Source organism: Nelumbo lutea, chromosome 2 (genome assembly GCF_056320005.1).
Source record: "Nelumbo lutea isolate HS-2025 chromosome 2, American lotus-T2T, whole genome shotgun sequence".
NCBI classification, from domain to species: Eukaryota; Viridiplantae; Streptophyta; class Magnoliopsida; order Proteales; family Nelumbonaceae; genus Nelumbo; species Nelumbo lutea.
The window spans coordinates 54,543,237-54,559,204 of record NC_142685.1 but is presented as its reverse complement, the minus strand read 5'-3'; positions in this window follow the sequence as shown (position 1 = coordinate 54,559,204).

Genomic DNA, 15,968 nt, shown 5'->3' with positions numbered 1-15,968 from the left:
GCAACTTTATGCAACCATGAAGAAGTGTATTATTGCCACAGATCGGGTCTTATTCCTTGGGTATATCATCTCAAAGGAAGGAGTTTCTGTAGACCCAAAGAAGGTTCTTGCCATTGTTGAGTGGCCCACCCCCAAAACACTTACTGGAGCACGAAGTTTTCATGGTCTTGCAAGCCTCTACTAGCAAATCATTAGCAACTTCAGCACTGTTATGTCACCATATACAAGTTGTATGAAGGTTGCAATCAATTTTGTGTTCACCACTGAAGAAAATAGAGCCTTCATTGAGACTAAGGCACAGTTGACAGTTACACCCATGCTAGCCCTTCTCAACTTCGAACAACCCTTTAAGGTTGATTGTGATGCCTCTAAGGTTGGAATCGGTGTTGTTCTCAACCAAGGTGTCCGGCCCATAGCCTACTATAGTGAGAAATTGAATGGATCATGCCTCAACTTCTCAACTTATGATATGAAATTCTATGCTATGGTACAGAAGCTTAAGAACCTCCAAGAAGAAGTCCACAACAAGCTGGAGGTAGCTAATGCTAAGTACAAACAATATGCTGATGAAAAAAGGAGAAAAGTAGTATTTGATATGGGAGACTATGTTTGGGCCATTTTAACAAAGGAACACCTACTAGTTGGGTAACATGAAAAATTGGCACTAAGGAATGTTGGACCATGCGACATAGTCGAAGTCATCAAAGAAAATACTTATAAACTAAAGCTACCCAACCATATATGTACCCATGTTGTTTTCAATGTTAAACACTTGGTACCTTATGTTGGCGATCGGTTAGATGATAATTTGAATCCGATGATGGATTCTCCCCAACCCAGGGAAGATGTTGCAATACAGGAGAAGGCCGATAAGTTCTATGCAAGTTGGACCATTCCAAGACACATAAGAAGCAAAAATGACGCCACCGGCCCATCTTAGTAAATATTTACCGATATAGCATCACCACAAGAATTCTATCTTAGTATGTTTTTACCAAGTTGGTGCCATCTCAAAGTTTCCATCTTAGTTCGTTTTTACTAAGATAGCATTATTTTCGAATTTATATTCAATTAGGACTTTCCTTTTGAAGGATTTTAGTAGCATTCTATTTTAGAGTGTTTTCTTATATTAGGATTTTACTTTTTAAGGAGTTTTAGTATGATTCTATTATGGAGTGTTTTCAGATTATGATTATGAGACATAAGGGTGTATGCCTATATAAAGAATAGCTAGGGGAAGGCTAAAGCAGTTCTCTTGTTATCAATTTTCTCTTAATTGTTTAGTGAAGAATTCTTCTTCCTAAAATTCAACTTCTGCTCTTTTCTTTGAAGCTTTTTTCAATGTGTTTCGTTTCCATACTGCATGAGAGAGGGAAGGGGTTAGGCACCCCTCTTTGGTCAATGTGAATGCCAAATCCATTTTTCTAATTAATTTTATTTATTTCTTTTACAATGAAGGTTTTCATATTCAAATTGAAAGACAATGTTTTCTGGCAATGAGAAGGACACTAACCATGCTTCTTTCTCCTCTTCTTAACCTAGCCTCTTTTGGACGCAAGGGGGACTGAGCAAAAGGGTGAGATAATGTTGCCACCCCTTTTCTATCAAAACCCCCACCTTCGGACTCAACTAGCTAGTCTGATGATAGAGAAGAAGCCCAAGCCTCTCAAATGCCAAAGAACACTAATAGTAGCTAACGAATTTAAACACACAACAAAAAAGAATGAATGAACTATCAACCTAAAAAAAAAAGAAAAACACAAAAACAATAATCAAGCCATTAAACCAAATAGGAACTATGAGGCAATCCGATTTCACCTCTTGTGGCCTTTGAAAGGATCAACGATATTGCTATTGGGATTTGTTGAATGAACGAACTCGAGTGCTTTGGTTTGGACGATTTTGATGAAATGAATCTTTGAGATTGTTGTTATGAAAACCCCAAGCAGAAGTGGCAGTGGGAGTAGGTTGAGAGCAAGGGCGTGAGGGTTTTCAACAGCTTCAAACAAAAGACCAGTGATGGTAGAACCCCCAACAGCAAGATATATTTCATAATAGAAATAAAGAGGAAAAGGATTCTTCCTCTTAGCGAACTTTTCCATCAGTGGGACACCAACCGATGCTTCTTCTTCCTTCCACACGCCTCAGTTCATCTCTTCTATTTTCTCCTGGAAGAAGCTTCTACCATCTCCCACTACTTTTCCTCTCTCGATAAGTCTCTCTCTTCCTCTCTCTCCCTTGAAACTCTCTCTTCCTCTCTCTCCCTTGAAACTCTCTCTTGCCTCTCTCTCTCTCTCTCTCTCTCTCTCTCTCTCTTTCTCAAACTCTATCTACTCTAACCCTACCGAATTCTCTTTCTTCCTTCAAAAAGAACCAACAAGCCCCCCCCCCCTTCAAGCTTCTCTCACCTGACCCCTTTCTCATCCGACCTCCTCCTCCTTGGGATGGGTGCCTCCTGTTTATAATAGGAGGGAGGGAACTTTCAAAAATCTTCAAGGTGCATGGGGTTCTTTTAGGTTAACTCGGCAATTAGGGTTTGAAAGGGCACATTTAGGGTCATATTTGGGTAATTTGGATTCACAAATGGTAATGGATAATTGGTTCAAGGGCATTTTGGGAATTTGGAAGGAGCGGTATTTTGGTAATTGGTCTAAATGGTTATTTTGGGAATTTGGTGAAGGGTATTTTAGTAATTTGTTCAAGGGTATTTTAGGCATTTGGTCAAGGGGTATTTTGGTAGTTTGGAAGAAAGGTAATTTTGGTAATTTGGTCAAGGGTATTTTGGGAAGTTAGGGTATGAGGTGGGGTTCGACAATGGACTTTAGGGATTTGGGGGTTGAGATTTAGGTTCTTTGGATTTATTGAGTTTCAGTAAGGTTGGAATGATTTAATCGATGTTCGAGGGTGAGATAGGGGTTCAGACAAAGGACTAAGCAAAAATAAGGTGCTGACACTGAGAGAAATGCTGGTGCATTTTTGCTTCATGTTTAACTTTATCTAATTTGTTTGTGAGTTACAAACAAACAAAAAAAATGCAAGGTGAAAAATTTGCATCTGGTTCAGATTTTCACTGCAAACAAATATATTCTTTAAGCTTTGAGTTTCAATGTGGGTAAAAGAGCTTTTTCAGGGCAATCATCCAATGTTGGTCCCAACCGACCATCTGGGTCTTGGGTGGGGTTTGCTGGACATGGATCATTGGACCTAACCTTGGCGTTTTCTCTCACCAAAGTTGTAGGCATCTTTCTTTAATTTCTACCATCACAATTAAATCCTGAAAGACTTGAAGCTCATTAGATGAGTCATGGCTGAGTGGTTCTTGGTCCGGAGCCATTCTGTTTTCAGATCACCACTTCTACTACTACTACTGCTAGTACACTATTATATTGAATTAATGGTTCCAACTTAATTGTGATGTATATACACGATGTAGGCTACACCATTAATTCTTTGGTGTAGACTACACCAAAGAATAAGGATGTGTTTTGTTGAAAATGCAAATCTGCTGACCATATATAGATAATGAGCTTTAAGGACATAAAATACTGTATCAGGTTTGACCATGCCATACATATTTCCATGATTACTAACAGTAAAGCAGATCAGACGGCTGAGAAATCTTGCATAAACGACCTTGTTAATTCCCACAAATACTTTTAGCAATGTCATTCGATAAATATATGATAGGGATTGGGAACTGGCTTTCATTATTGATCATTCAACTTTTTCCTTCCAGCATGCATGGAGTCTGGCTTACAGAAACAGGAAATGCTATATAGTTTGCTATGCAATCAACCTTTGCTTTACATGTCTACGTGTGAAGAGCACATGTGCCTTTTTATAAGCAGTTGGTGGGATGTCTCAGGTATAGTTCGTAAGTCTTTCAAGGCTGTATCCATCAAATCATCACAAGCTAACCATCTACTACTTGAGTTTAGGGCTTGGTGTGTTAGGTATGCCTGATTGACAATACAGGGATGAGGCTTGTGGTTTTTACTAGGGTTGCCCTAAAAAATAATCAATGGTCCTGATAAGAAAAAAAATGACTAATAGTTTATATAATTTAACTAAGTTGACATAGTCACATTTGAAGCTAAAAAAGAAAAGTTGGCATAGTCACATCACATCATTAATTCTGAATGGGTTATTGTCTTATGATAGGTGGATATAACCAGGAATTATGGTTACATGATATGGATTATGGAAAAAAAAACAGTGTACCTTAAGCTCTACTTTTATTTAGGTTGAAAATAAAAGACAGACCCCAGCCTAGAATTAAGAACTTAGTTTTAATTAAGGATCATTAGTCATTACTTTACTTGGTGCAATGGCAAATCTCAGGCTGGAAAGCTTGAGAATGCAGGTTAGAGTTTGAGGGCGGTCACTTTGCGTGAAAGATATTAGGGCCACCATATCCAGTCGACCTCTCCCAAGACCCCAGATAGCAGCTGGGACGTAATGGCCATTATTTTTAGTTTTAATTAACCAAAAGTTGGGATCATATACATTGGTAGGCGTGATTAGGTGACAACTGATCAAGTTAATTAATGGGGTTGGATTGGAAAAATTCCTGAACTAAATCAGAAACCAATTCAAAAGAATCAAAACAAAGGTGTACTCTTTAACTTTTATCCCTGTTTCTCTTACTGAGTAATTTAATATATCTTGATCCTTGGTGGGTATCTTGAAATTAGCATATTAGTGGCTTAGATCATGCAATTTCTTCTTACCTTTATTTTTTTTATTCGTCATACATTACTCTTGAACGCATACTAATAAGCTGAAAAAAAATAGTTAAATAGTACAGTAGGCAGTTCCCTTTTGCTTTAATTTCTGTTGGCTTTAAGCAGCTACTTTCTCTTTTCTTTTATCTAAATAATAAAAAAACACCACAGTCGCTAGGATTATAGGGAAGCTGCACAGTCATTGCACGATGCCGGAGGCACTTTTGTTAGACACTAGCGAGAGAAGGCCGGCCGGGAGGATTGTCTTCTTGTGGGCAGAACGCAGAAGTGAAGAAGAAAGCAACTTACAGTGTACATATATGGTCGTACATGGCTCAGCAAAACAAAATGATTAATTGTGCTTGAATATTCGACGAGGATGACTGCTGCAATGCAGTTCGTCAGTGCCATCGAATGGTGGCAGAGACTGGCAGTGGTGCAACTTCCTCAGACTTGCTAGCTTAATCATGCAATGTCCCTCTCACAGTCGTACCTGAGGCTGATGAGGACAGTAGTACTATTTGATTGAAAAGGTCTTAAGTTTCTCAGAGTTTCACATTCAAACCGGTAAGGTCTTTTGGTTTGGGCCGGTGTGACTATGACCCTTCCTGCAGAAAAAAGGCATGTTTTGCTGCAGCACTTGATTCCCATTCTTAAAATAAAAAAATAAAAAATAAAAAGATATATAGCGAGTGGCGCAGAATGTTGCTGTAGTTCTAACTTGTAATCTTTTCTGTGCATGCATTAGCGTGTTGGCTATCTCAGCTAGAAAGAAGTGAAAAGGTTGATGACAGTCTCGTCTCGTGATCCTTGCTGTTCTATGTTATACAAGGTCTTTGCTTTGCAGATTTGCAGTTGTTTCCATTGTTCTTCGGTTTCCTCTCGTTATATCGCAGGCGGCCAAAAACAAATTAAAAAGATGCTTCTTAAATCTTTTGTTGTGGTTACGTTCGGATCGATGTCTTGTACAGTGGCTTTGGAGAGAGTGGTGCATAGTATTAAGATAACGTAGTTTTCTCGTGAAGTGATCAGTTCAGTAGTACTAAGAAGTTACGTAAAGTGATGCTGCCCAGCCCACTTGTGCTTGTGAATGCTAACGTGTTCATTTATTTGACCATGTTGTCACGGGGCTAGTCGACGGGGCCCGTGCGGCGCTCGATTGGGGTCGAGAAAATCTACAAAAGCAAGCAACAACACACAAAAGGAAACAGGAGTGCACACAAATTAGACAAAAGCCACTTGTATTGTATTAATCAGTGGTAAGCACAAGCACACAGTACAGTGTCGAAGGGATCTCGTGCTTAACCTTTACACGCTTATGAGTTCACTCGACTACCTACCTCCCCTCAAAGAGTACGTTAAGCTTTTGGGGGAGTGACAGAATAATACATCAAAATACTGTACATGCATACTATTATTTACATAATTGCCATTGGCATACCCCCCTTACAAAAAGAGTACAAGGACCCAACCCAAAACACTTGGATAGCGTGCTGATGGCGCTGATGGTGGCTGAACCGTCACAGTCTACCGCACTCAATTCAATCTTCGTCCTCGAAGATTCTTCCTCAAGTACTCGTCCAGCTTCTCCGCGAACGGAAGGAGGTCTTCTGCTAGCTCCCAGGTGTCTTCTTCTGCAGGTCCCTTCCACTTCAGCAGGTACTCCCATTCTGATGTTTGGGAGGATTGGGACAACCTATGGTCGATGATGGAGTCGAGGGATCGGTTCTTGGGTGGTTGGTAGGATGGGTGTGGGCGTTGACTTTGGTTTCGGGAAGTATCTTGGTTGTCGGTATGGTAGGGTTTAAGTTGGCTTACATGAAAGACAGGGTGTACTTTTAGCCAGGGGTAATTTGGCCTATAGGCTAAAGCTCCTACTTTGGCTATTATTTTGCAAGGTCCCTCATATTTTCTCACCAGCCCGGGGTGTACTCTTCGAAAGAACCTAAGGCAATGGGTATGGAGTTTTACTAAGGCCAAGTCACCTATTTGGAAGTTCTCGGGTCGTCTACCCAAATCGGCCCATTTCTTCATTCTTCTGGAGGCTTTCTCTAGAGAGGCTCGAGTGATGTCAAGGCATTGTTTCCATTCCCTGGTGAAAGTGAAGGCTCGAGGGCTTCTTCCTTGATGGTCGTTGGCGATGTTGTGCGGACATCTTGGTAGCTAGCCGGTGATGACTTCAAAAGGACTTTGATTGGTGGAGGAGCTCTTTTGTGAGTTGATGGAGAATTGTGCAATGTCCAACAATCGAACCCAATTCTTCTGTGTAGCTGATACAAAATGGCGGAGGTACTCTTCAAGGAGGGAGTTCATTCTCTCTATCTACCCATCTGACTCTGAGTGGCTGCTGCTGGAGACGTTCAAGTTCGAACCAAGTTCTGTGGGATCTCGATCACTAACAATGTTCTATGGGACTCCCCAATATTTCACCACGTGCTTGAAGAAAAGGTAGGTCGTGTCTTCAACTGAAAGGTGCCTTGGTGCTGGGGTGAAAGTGGCATACTTGGAAAATCTATCAACGACAACAATGATGGATGCATAGTCTCCCACTTTAGGAAGAGCGCTGATGAAGTCCATGGAAACACTCTCCCAAGGTTGTGAGGGAGTTGGAAGAGGTTGCAGGAGTCTAAGAGGCTTGGCACGCTCAGGCTTGTCTTGCTGGCAAATCAGGCATGTTCTTGTATATTCTCGAATGTCTTGCTCCATATGAGGCCAATAGTAGACATGTTGTAGAAGTGCCAAGGTACGCTGCTACCCAGGGTGTCCTGCCCATAAGCTGTCATGACATTCACGTAGAAGAGTCTTCCTCAAGTCTTCAACTCTCGGTACAAATATCCGCCTTCCCTTTGTCAAAAGAAGGCCTTCTTCAACCCAAAACCGCCTAGTCTTCCCTTCACGAACCACTGTCAATAGGCTCTGAGTGATGGGGTCCTTCTGGAGTCCTTCCTTGATGCTCTTAATGATGTCTAGTCTGATCTGGCTTTGCGAGGGACCTTCACCTGTGGATAGTGCTACAAGCTCGGCCTTCCTGCTAAGTGCATCAGCAACCCTGTTCATCGGCCCTGGCTTGTACTCTAGAGTCATATCAAACTCCGCTAAGAAATCTTGTCATCGAGTTTGCTTAGGACTTAGCTTCTTCTGTGACTGAAAATAACTAAGTAGCTATGTTGTCAGTCTTGACCACAAACTTGGAGCCAAACAGGTAGTGTCGCCATGTGCGGAGGCAGTGGACAATGGCTATCATCTCCTTCTCTTGCACAGTGTACCTCCTCTCTGTATCATTCAATTGGCGGCTTTCAAAGGCGATGGGATGTCCTTCTTGCATCAAGACCCCACCAATGGCAAAATCAGAAGCATTTGTGTGTAGCTCATACGGCTTGCTTGGATCAGGCAAGTTGGTGAGGGCAGTGGCTCGTGCTGAGAATCCAGAGATGAATCTTCGATAGTAGTTCACGAGGCCAAGGAAGGAGCGAAGTTCGGTAACCCTGGTGGGCGGTGCCCAATCTTGAATGGCCTTGACTTTGGTTGGATCCATGTTGATTGTGCCTGCTCGGATTATATGTCCGAGGAAGGCCACCTCTTCTGTGGCAAAAGAACATTTCTCCTTCTTAACAAATAGATTGTTGTCCCGTAAGACCTGGAAAACAGTACGGAGGTGGTCAACATGTTCCTCCAAGTTTCTACTGTAAATTACAATGTCATCAATATACACAACCACAAATTGGTCTAGGTAGGGATGAAATATTCTGTTCATCAATGTACAAAAGGTGGCTGGAGCATTGGTGAGCCCAAAGGGCATGACCCGAAATTCGAAGGACCCATATCGTGTAACACAAGCTGTTTTGTGTTCATCTCCTTCAGCTATGCGCACTTGATAGTACCCCGACCTCAGGTCTAGCTTAGTGAAGTACTTGGCCCTGCTGAGCTGGTCAAAGAGGTCGGCCACCAAAGGTATGGGATATTTTTTCTTGATGGTGAGCTTGTTGAGAGCTCGGTAGTCAATACAGAGCCGAAGAGATCCATCATGCTTCTTTTGAAACAAGACTGGTGCTCCAAAAGGGGCCTTAGAAGGCCGAATCAATCCAACATCCAACAACTCATTCAATTGCTTTCGTAGCTTGGCCAGCTCAGGAGGAGACATTCTGTATGGCGGGCAGGCCGGTGGTTTGGTTCCAGGCTCTAACTCAATCTTGTGATCAACTTCTGTCCTTGGGGGAAGCTTCTTCGGCATTGTGGGAGGCATGACATCCTGAAATTCTTCTAGTGCCATAGCAATCGCTGGCGGGATATGCCCGGTTGGTGGGTCAGGCAGGTCGGAGTCCACCAATGTGGCTAGGTAAGTGGCATGTCCTTTCCGCACTCCATCCTTGAGTTGCAATGCTGAGAGCATCTTGGGGGTGGACGTGGTCTCTGGCACAACTGGAACCATGCAAGGAAAAAATCATCCATGGGCACGACTGAGAGGTCTATGAGAGCATCTTCGAATATGCACACTTTGTTGAGGAAAGGCATGGGCATCGCGTTTACTTGAGTTAAGAAGTCCATGCCGAGAACAACCTAAAAATCATCCATGGGCACGACTGAGAGGTCTATCGTCCCTTCCCAATCACCAAGTTGCAAGACCACCCCATGAGCTACACCTTGTATGGGTTTGGCATTAGAGTTCACAGCTTTCAACCATCTGACTTCCTTGGTAGGTGCAAGTTCTACTTGGGATGCCTCCTCCATAGAGATAAAGTTGTGGGTAGCACCTGTATCCACCATGGCTCTTGTGGGCTTGCCATTCAAGCGAATGTCTACATACATCAATCCCTTCGGCTTGAACTTCGATGCTCCTTGCGAGCTCATCTTCTTCTTCATTGCATTGAGTCTTCGTAGAGCCCCCATTCTTGTCTCCCCTGATTCCTTCTCCTCCTCGCTATGCTCATCATCACTAAGCTTTGCAAGCAAGGCATTGAGCTTCCCCCGACTAGGACAATCCTTAGTCCAATGTTTTCCCTAACAGATGAAGCATGGTGCCGGAGGTGTTCTCTTCACAAATTGGCCACCCCTGTATCCAGGGTCTCCTTCGGGTCTCCTGTAGAACTTCATAGTGTTGGGTTTACTTGGCCCAGAGTCTCCCTTGGGCACGTAGTAAGGTTTCCTATCACCTCCAACCTTCCCTACGCCTTGATATGAGTTGGGTTTGGTGCCGTCTTTGCTTGGTCGTCTGTTGTCTACCAGTTGTTCAGCAACGGCCATGGCTGTGGTGAGGTCCTTCACACCTCGTCTCTGGAGTTCAAGCTCAGCCCATTGTTGTAGGCCGTCCATGAAGTTGAAGAGCAGGTCTTTATCTGACATGTCCGTGATCTCGAGCGATACTGCAGAGAACTCCTTCACGTACTCATGCAATGAGCCCGTGTGTTTTAGGTTTTTGAGCTTCCGACGGGCTTGGTACTCCACGTTCTCTAGATAGAACTGAAGCTTTATCTCGCTCTTGAACACGAACCAGGTATTAATGGAGCATAATCCTCGCTCCGCATCGGCACATCTCCTGCGCCACCATAACATAGCAACATCAATAAGATACATAACAACAGTACGCATCGTGGCCGCCTCCTCAACAAGTTCGGCGGCGGTGAAATATTGTTCCATTTGCCATAGGAAGTTGTCAAGCTCCCGGGCATCGCGGGTCCCTGCATATGAGGTAGGCTCGCAGACTTTGATCTTTGGAGGGGCTGGAGCAGCAGGTGTGCTGGCTGTATTGGCCATCAGCCTCTTCAGAAGGGTCACTTCGCCCGTCAAGTCTTTGAACTGGATCTGTAGGCACTTCACCAGGTCTTCTAGGGGGTTGTCTGGCTTGTTGGAGCTATCACCGAACTGGTCATCCAATCTTTCCACGACCGAAGCCACGGTCTCAAGGTTGAGTTGAAGCTCGTCCACGCGGTCATGAGTTTCTCCAACCACTACTTCACAGCGCATGATGCGCTTGTCCATGGTCGCAAGCTTGTCAACTGACTTGCCACGCTTGCTATGCTTTGAGCTGACGCCTTTGTCTTTGGGAGAGCTATCTCTAGGCTCGTCCTCATAATAAACCCGTGAGATCCCTTCTTGGATCTCCTCTTGCGTGTCACGATGATGAGACTAAAATGAACCCTAATTTTATCCCCTAATATTCACTCTTTTACATTTATTTAGCACTTAAATGGACTCATTACTCTTGTATTTCGATTCAGGGCAATAAAGAAGGCAATTGGAAGAAAACAGGGCAAATCGGGTGATTTTGCATAGTTTCGGCGACAGTCAGTAATCTGGGCCTAACTCTCAATTCCGGACACCGAATTGGACAATTCAAGAAGCATTAGAAAGATGAAAGGAAGGCCCACAACTTTTATGTTTTGGGTTTTGACAGATTCGGCTCGCATCAAATACGACAATGAGCCCGAAGTCGGAGCAAGTTCGCAGCCAGGCCCATTTCACAACTTAACCCCAACTCGTAGAAGTACCTTGAAGCAGCCCAAGTTTTAAAGCAGCCCAACTCAAACTCAAGAAATAAGAGTCCGAATTTTGAATGTAATCTCCAAGGAGAGAGTTTTATCATATCTAAATTCTTGAATGTAATCCTAGAGAGATAAGAAGATTGAGATTAGAGCATTAGATAAGACAGGATTAGTTCAAAGAAGATAAGATCAAGACTCCCTAGGGATAAGATGATCTCCTAGAAGGAGTTGGAAAACATCCCTCTCCTTTGGCTATATAAAGAGGGGGGCGAACCAGCTCTAGCAATCACTCAATCATCCAGCAATCAAGCATCAAGCAACTCAAGAAGATCAGTTCGGCCATGGAGAAGCAAAGCATGGAGATTGCACAGATCATGAGCAGCTAAGCTTCTTTTTCTGGTTCAAGGGGGGAGGTTCGGTTGTGTTATTGTGAGGTTCTGTAGTTACTTTGTTTTCTTTCTTTTTAATTCAAGTATTCATTGGTTCTTGTGCACATTTTTATTGGATGTTAATGTTAATTAGTCTGACAAATTGAATTAATGTTGATTTTCCTACTGCTATCCATGATTTCGGTGATCCGTAATTGTCACGAATAATGGTACGAGTAGCAATTAGGTTGATATCTTTTTGGGTCAATTGTTCGTGACAGCCTTTGACCAATGTTTTAACATGGTTCAACCTAAAAGAACCGATGGAACAAAATTAAGTAATTGCAGCTATCTCAATTATTGTTATTTTGGTTTAACTGTTTTCACAAATCTTAATGCTATCATTGTTTAACATGGAACGCTATCGTACCCAGTTGAGTGGTGATAAGTGTTGATCGAATGCTGGGTTTGGTCAACTGAATTAGGAAAACACAAGGTTTATTATGGCTATCCTAATAAATCTAAGGTTAAATGCTTGAATTGCAAAAATGCTGAATTGTACCGAGGATCGATGGCCAATCGATTCAACCCGAACCCTTGAACCAGAATTCGGTAAGACTGATTTTCTCTTGTTTGTTTAGTTTATTATACTTTTAATTTTAGTTATTTAATTTTCCCACACAATTACTTTATCCATTCGGCTAAGAGATTACTGATTTGCTCCCTGTGGGATTCGACCTAGAACCACTTTTACTGCAAATATTTTATTGTGGGACTAGTACTAATTTTGAGGGCTTCGACAAACCCGCCAAAATTTTGGCACCGTTGCCAGGGAGCAACTTTAATTTCTTAGCTATTACCTTCCTCTTGTTAACCTCTTTTGTTTAATGACTCGTGCTTCTCAACGAGGTGAACTCGAGTATAATCCCGAAATTGAGAGGACCACCCGTCGTTTAAGAAAGGAGGCGAAGCAAAGGAAGGATCGTTCACCAAAGAAAGTGAATTCAGATTGTGATCTTCCCATCATCGAAGAAGTAGAAAGAATGGCTGACAGAGAGAGGACATTAAGGGAGTTGGCTGCACCAATTATGAACCAACAACCTTTATGCATCACGTACCCCACTCTTGAGGTAGCCTTTGAACTCAAATCTGGTTTGATTCAATTATTACCTCTGTTTCATGGTTTCCCAGGTGAGGACCCTCACAAACATCTAAAGGAATTTCATGTCGTCTGTTCAAGCATGAAACCCCATGGTATGACCGAGGACCAGGTAAAACTCATAGCCTTTCCATTTACTTTAAGAGATAAAGCAAAGGATTGGTTGTATATTCTCCCTCCCGGTTCTGTACGCACATGGGATGAGATGAACAGGATATTTTTAGATAAATATTTTCCTACATCCCGGGCTGCAAATATAAGAAAAGAAATATGTGGAGTTCGGCAATTTGGTGGTGAGACACTATACGAATATTGGGAAAGATTTAAACAACTTGTTGCTAGCTGTCCACATCACCAAATACCCGAACAACTATTAATCCAATACTTCTACGAAGGGCTGCAGCCCATGGATAGAAGTATGGTCGATGCAGCCAGTGGAGGAGCCTTGGTGAACAAGACACCCGAAGCGGCCAGGGAGTTAGTCTCCAACATGGCCGAAAATTCACAACAGTTCGGTGCAAGGACAGACGGTACCATTAGACGGATTAATGAGGTAAGCCATGTAAACTTAGAAAATCATATTTTTGACCTAACTGCTTTGGTAAGACAACTCGCTGCAGGACAAGTACAAACTGCCAGGGTGTGTGGTATCTGTTCGATTCCTGGCCATCCTACGGACATGTGTCCATCATTGCAAGATGGTTCGATGCAGCAAGTCAATGCCGTAGGAGGATTCCTGGGCCAGCCCCAACGAAAGTATGATCCCTACTCCAATTATTACAATCCGGGGTGGAGAGATCACCCAAACCTAAGCTACGGGAACCAAGGAGGACAGCAGCAATACCAGCCCCATTTTTTCAGTCGACAGCCCCAATTTTCAACACCCATCATAGCGCAAGGCCAACCCTCGAATTCAGGTACATCATTAGAAGATATAGTTAAGGCTCTAGCTACTAATACTCAGCAATTTCAACAGGAAACAAGAGCCAGCATTCAGAATTTGGGGAACCAAATCAGCCAACTTGCCACTACCGTTAGCAAGTTAGAGGTGCAGAGCTCCGGGAAACTACCATCACAAACGGTAGTCAACCCCAAGGAGAGTGTAAGTGCAATGGTGCTAAGAAGCGGGAAGGAACTACAGCTAGAACCTACATCACCAAGGAAGGTGGATAAAGGGCAGGAAGAAGACAAGGTGCAGGACTCAAGAGTTAGAGAGAACGTTTCAGCCATGATCAAGAGGACCTTACCAAAAAAACATGTTGATCCAGGTATGTTCACCCTACCTTGTGTGATTGGCAATAAGCAAATCGAGTATGCCATGCTAGACTTAGGTGCATCTATCAATGTCATGCCATACTCGATTTACTATGCTTTGAGATTAGGTCCTTTAAGGGAAACTAAAGCTGTTATCCAATTAGCTTATCGTTCTAACGCCTTCCCAGAAGGGATTGTTGAGAATGTAATGGTGCAGGTTAACGATTTAATTTTCCCAGCTGATTTTTACATTCTGAAGATGGAGGAGGACACGATCGAAAGTTCAGCCCCACTTCTATTAGGCAGGCCATTTATGAAAACGGCCAAGACCAAAATAGATGTGGATGAGGGTACCATCTCCGTCGAAATCGGCGGGGAGACTATTAAATTTAATATTTTTGAAGCTATGAAGTACCCAAATGAAGACCATTCAGTTGACACTCTTGATCCAACTGTGCAGGAATTTTTTGAAAAAAATATGAATGAGGAGCTAGAATCGAGTGCACAATTGGATACAAAGGCCCATATTCCAGATTTGAACCCACCCATGATGGATGGAAGGGGAGCACACCGAAAGCTGAAACCACGAGAGCTAAAGTAGAAAAGGAGGACATCGAGCATAACGACGTTAAACAATTGCGCTTGTGGGAGGCAACCCATTATGTTTAGTTAATTTGTTATTTTGTTTGGTTTTGATTTTTTGTGTTTAGCAGGAACCCAACAAGACAAATAGGGAAGTACCCCCAAATCCTTCTACTTTATGCATATCACATACATTGGGGACAATGTATAACTTAAGTGTGGGGGGATTACGAAAATCTTATGGAAATTTGGGATACCTTACCTTCTTGAAATTTCTGCTCCCTAGAAACTTATCCTTGAACGATTTCAACTTATCAGGAATCATGTGCTTAGGCTGAATAGATAAGATAGGATGCAAGCATGACTAACTGAATTTTTCTTGGCCGCATATGGTACCTCATGATTTTAATCGATCAATAGGCAAGATGCATAAGGGTTTGATTGATTTTCACATAATTATCTGTCAAACATGGGTTGATTATTCTAGAACTTGCTGTGTTAGGCATATAGAGACCACGATCAATGAATTCATGGATCAGGCGGTGAAACCCTGTGATTCTTGTGAAAAAAAAAAAAAAGAGGGAGTTTGAAAATAAAATCGTAACTAATGTGAGATGGAGCATAAAATGCACTCACATCTTGAAAAAAAAAAAGCAAGGGTGAGATGGAGCATAAAATGCACTCACCCTAGAACCCCAACCCCATTCTCACCTTCAGATCCTAGGAATTCACACTAAGTGGTGAAGATGTGATACATAGCAAGCTTATGGCAATAAGTACACCTTGTTTTGATTCAAAGGAAAGTAATTGCATCTGGCTGAATTGGTTTGTTAAAAGCAATGAGCACCCGTGCAGTCCAAGGAGTTTCAGCCCTGGAAGGCTTGTCTCCTTGACTATCGATTTAACTTGGGACCATGAGGAATGGTGATTTGCGATCATTCTTGGACAAGAAAAAGGGGAGAAAGAGATGAAAAGGGAAAGGTTACCAAGTCTGAACTAAAGCATGAAATGAACCAGGCCTCATGTAGAGAAAAAGAAAGATTGAAAATCAATAGTTAGTCTCTCTTGTGTTACTTGAGTTTTTGCCTTGCCCGAGGACGGGCAAAGTTTAAGTGTGGAAGGATTTGATGAGACTAAAACGAACCCTAATTTCATCCCCTAATATTCACTCTTTTACAGTTATTTAGCACTTAAATGGACTCATTACTCTTGTATTTCGATTCAGAGCAATAAAGAAGGCAATTGGAAGAAAACATGGCAAATCGGGTGATTTTGCACAGTTTCGGCGACAGTCAGTAATCTGGGCCTAACTCTCAATTCCGGACACCGAATTGGACAATTCAAGAAGCATTAAAAAGATGAAAGGAAGGCCCACAACTTTTATGTTTTGGGTTTTGACAGA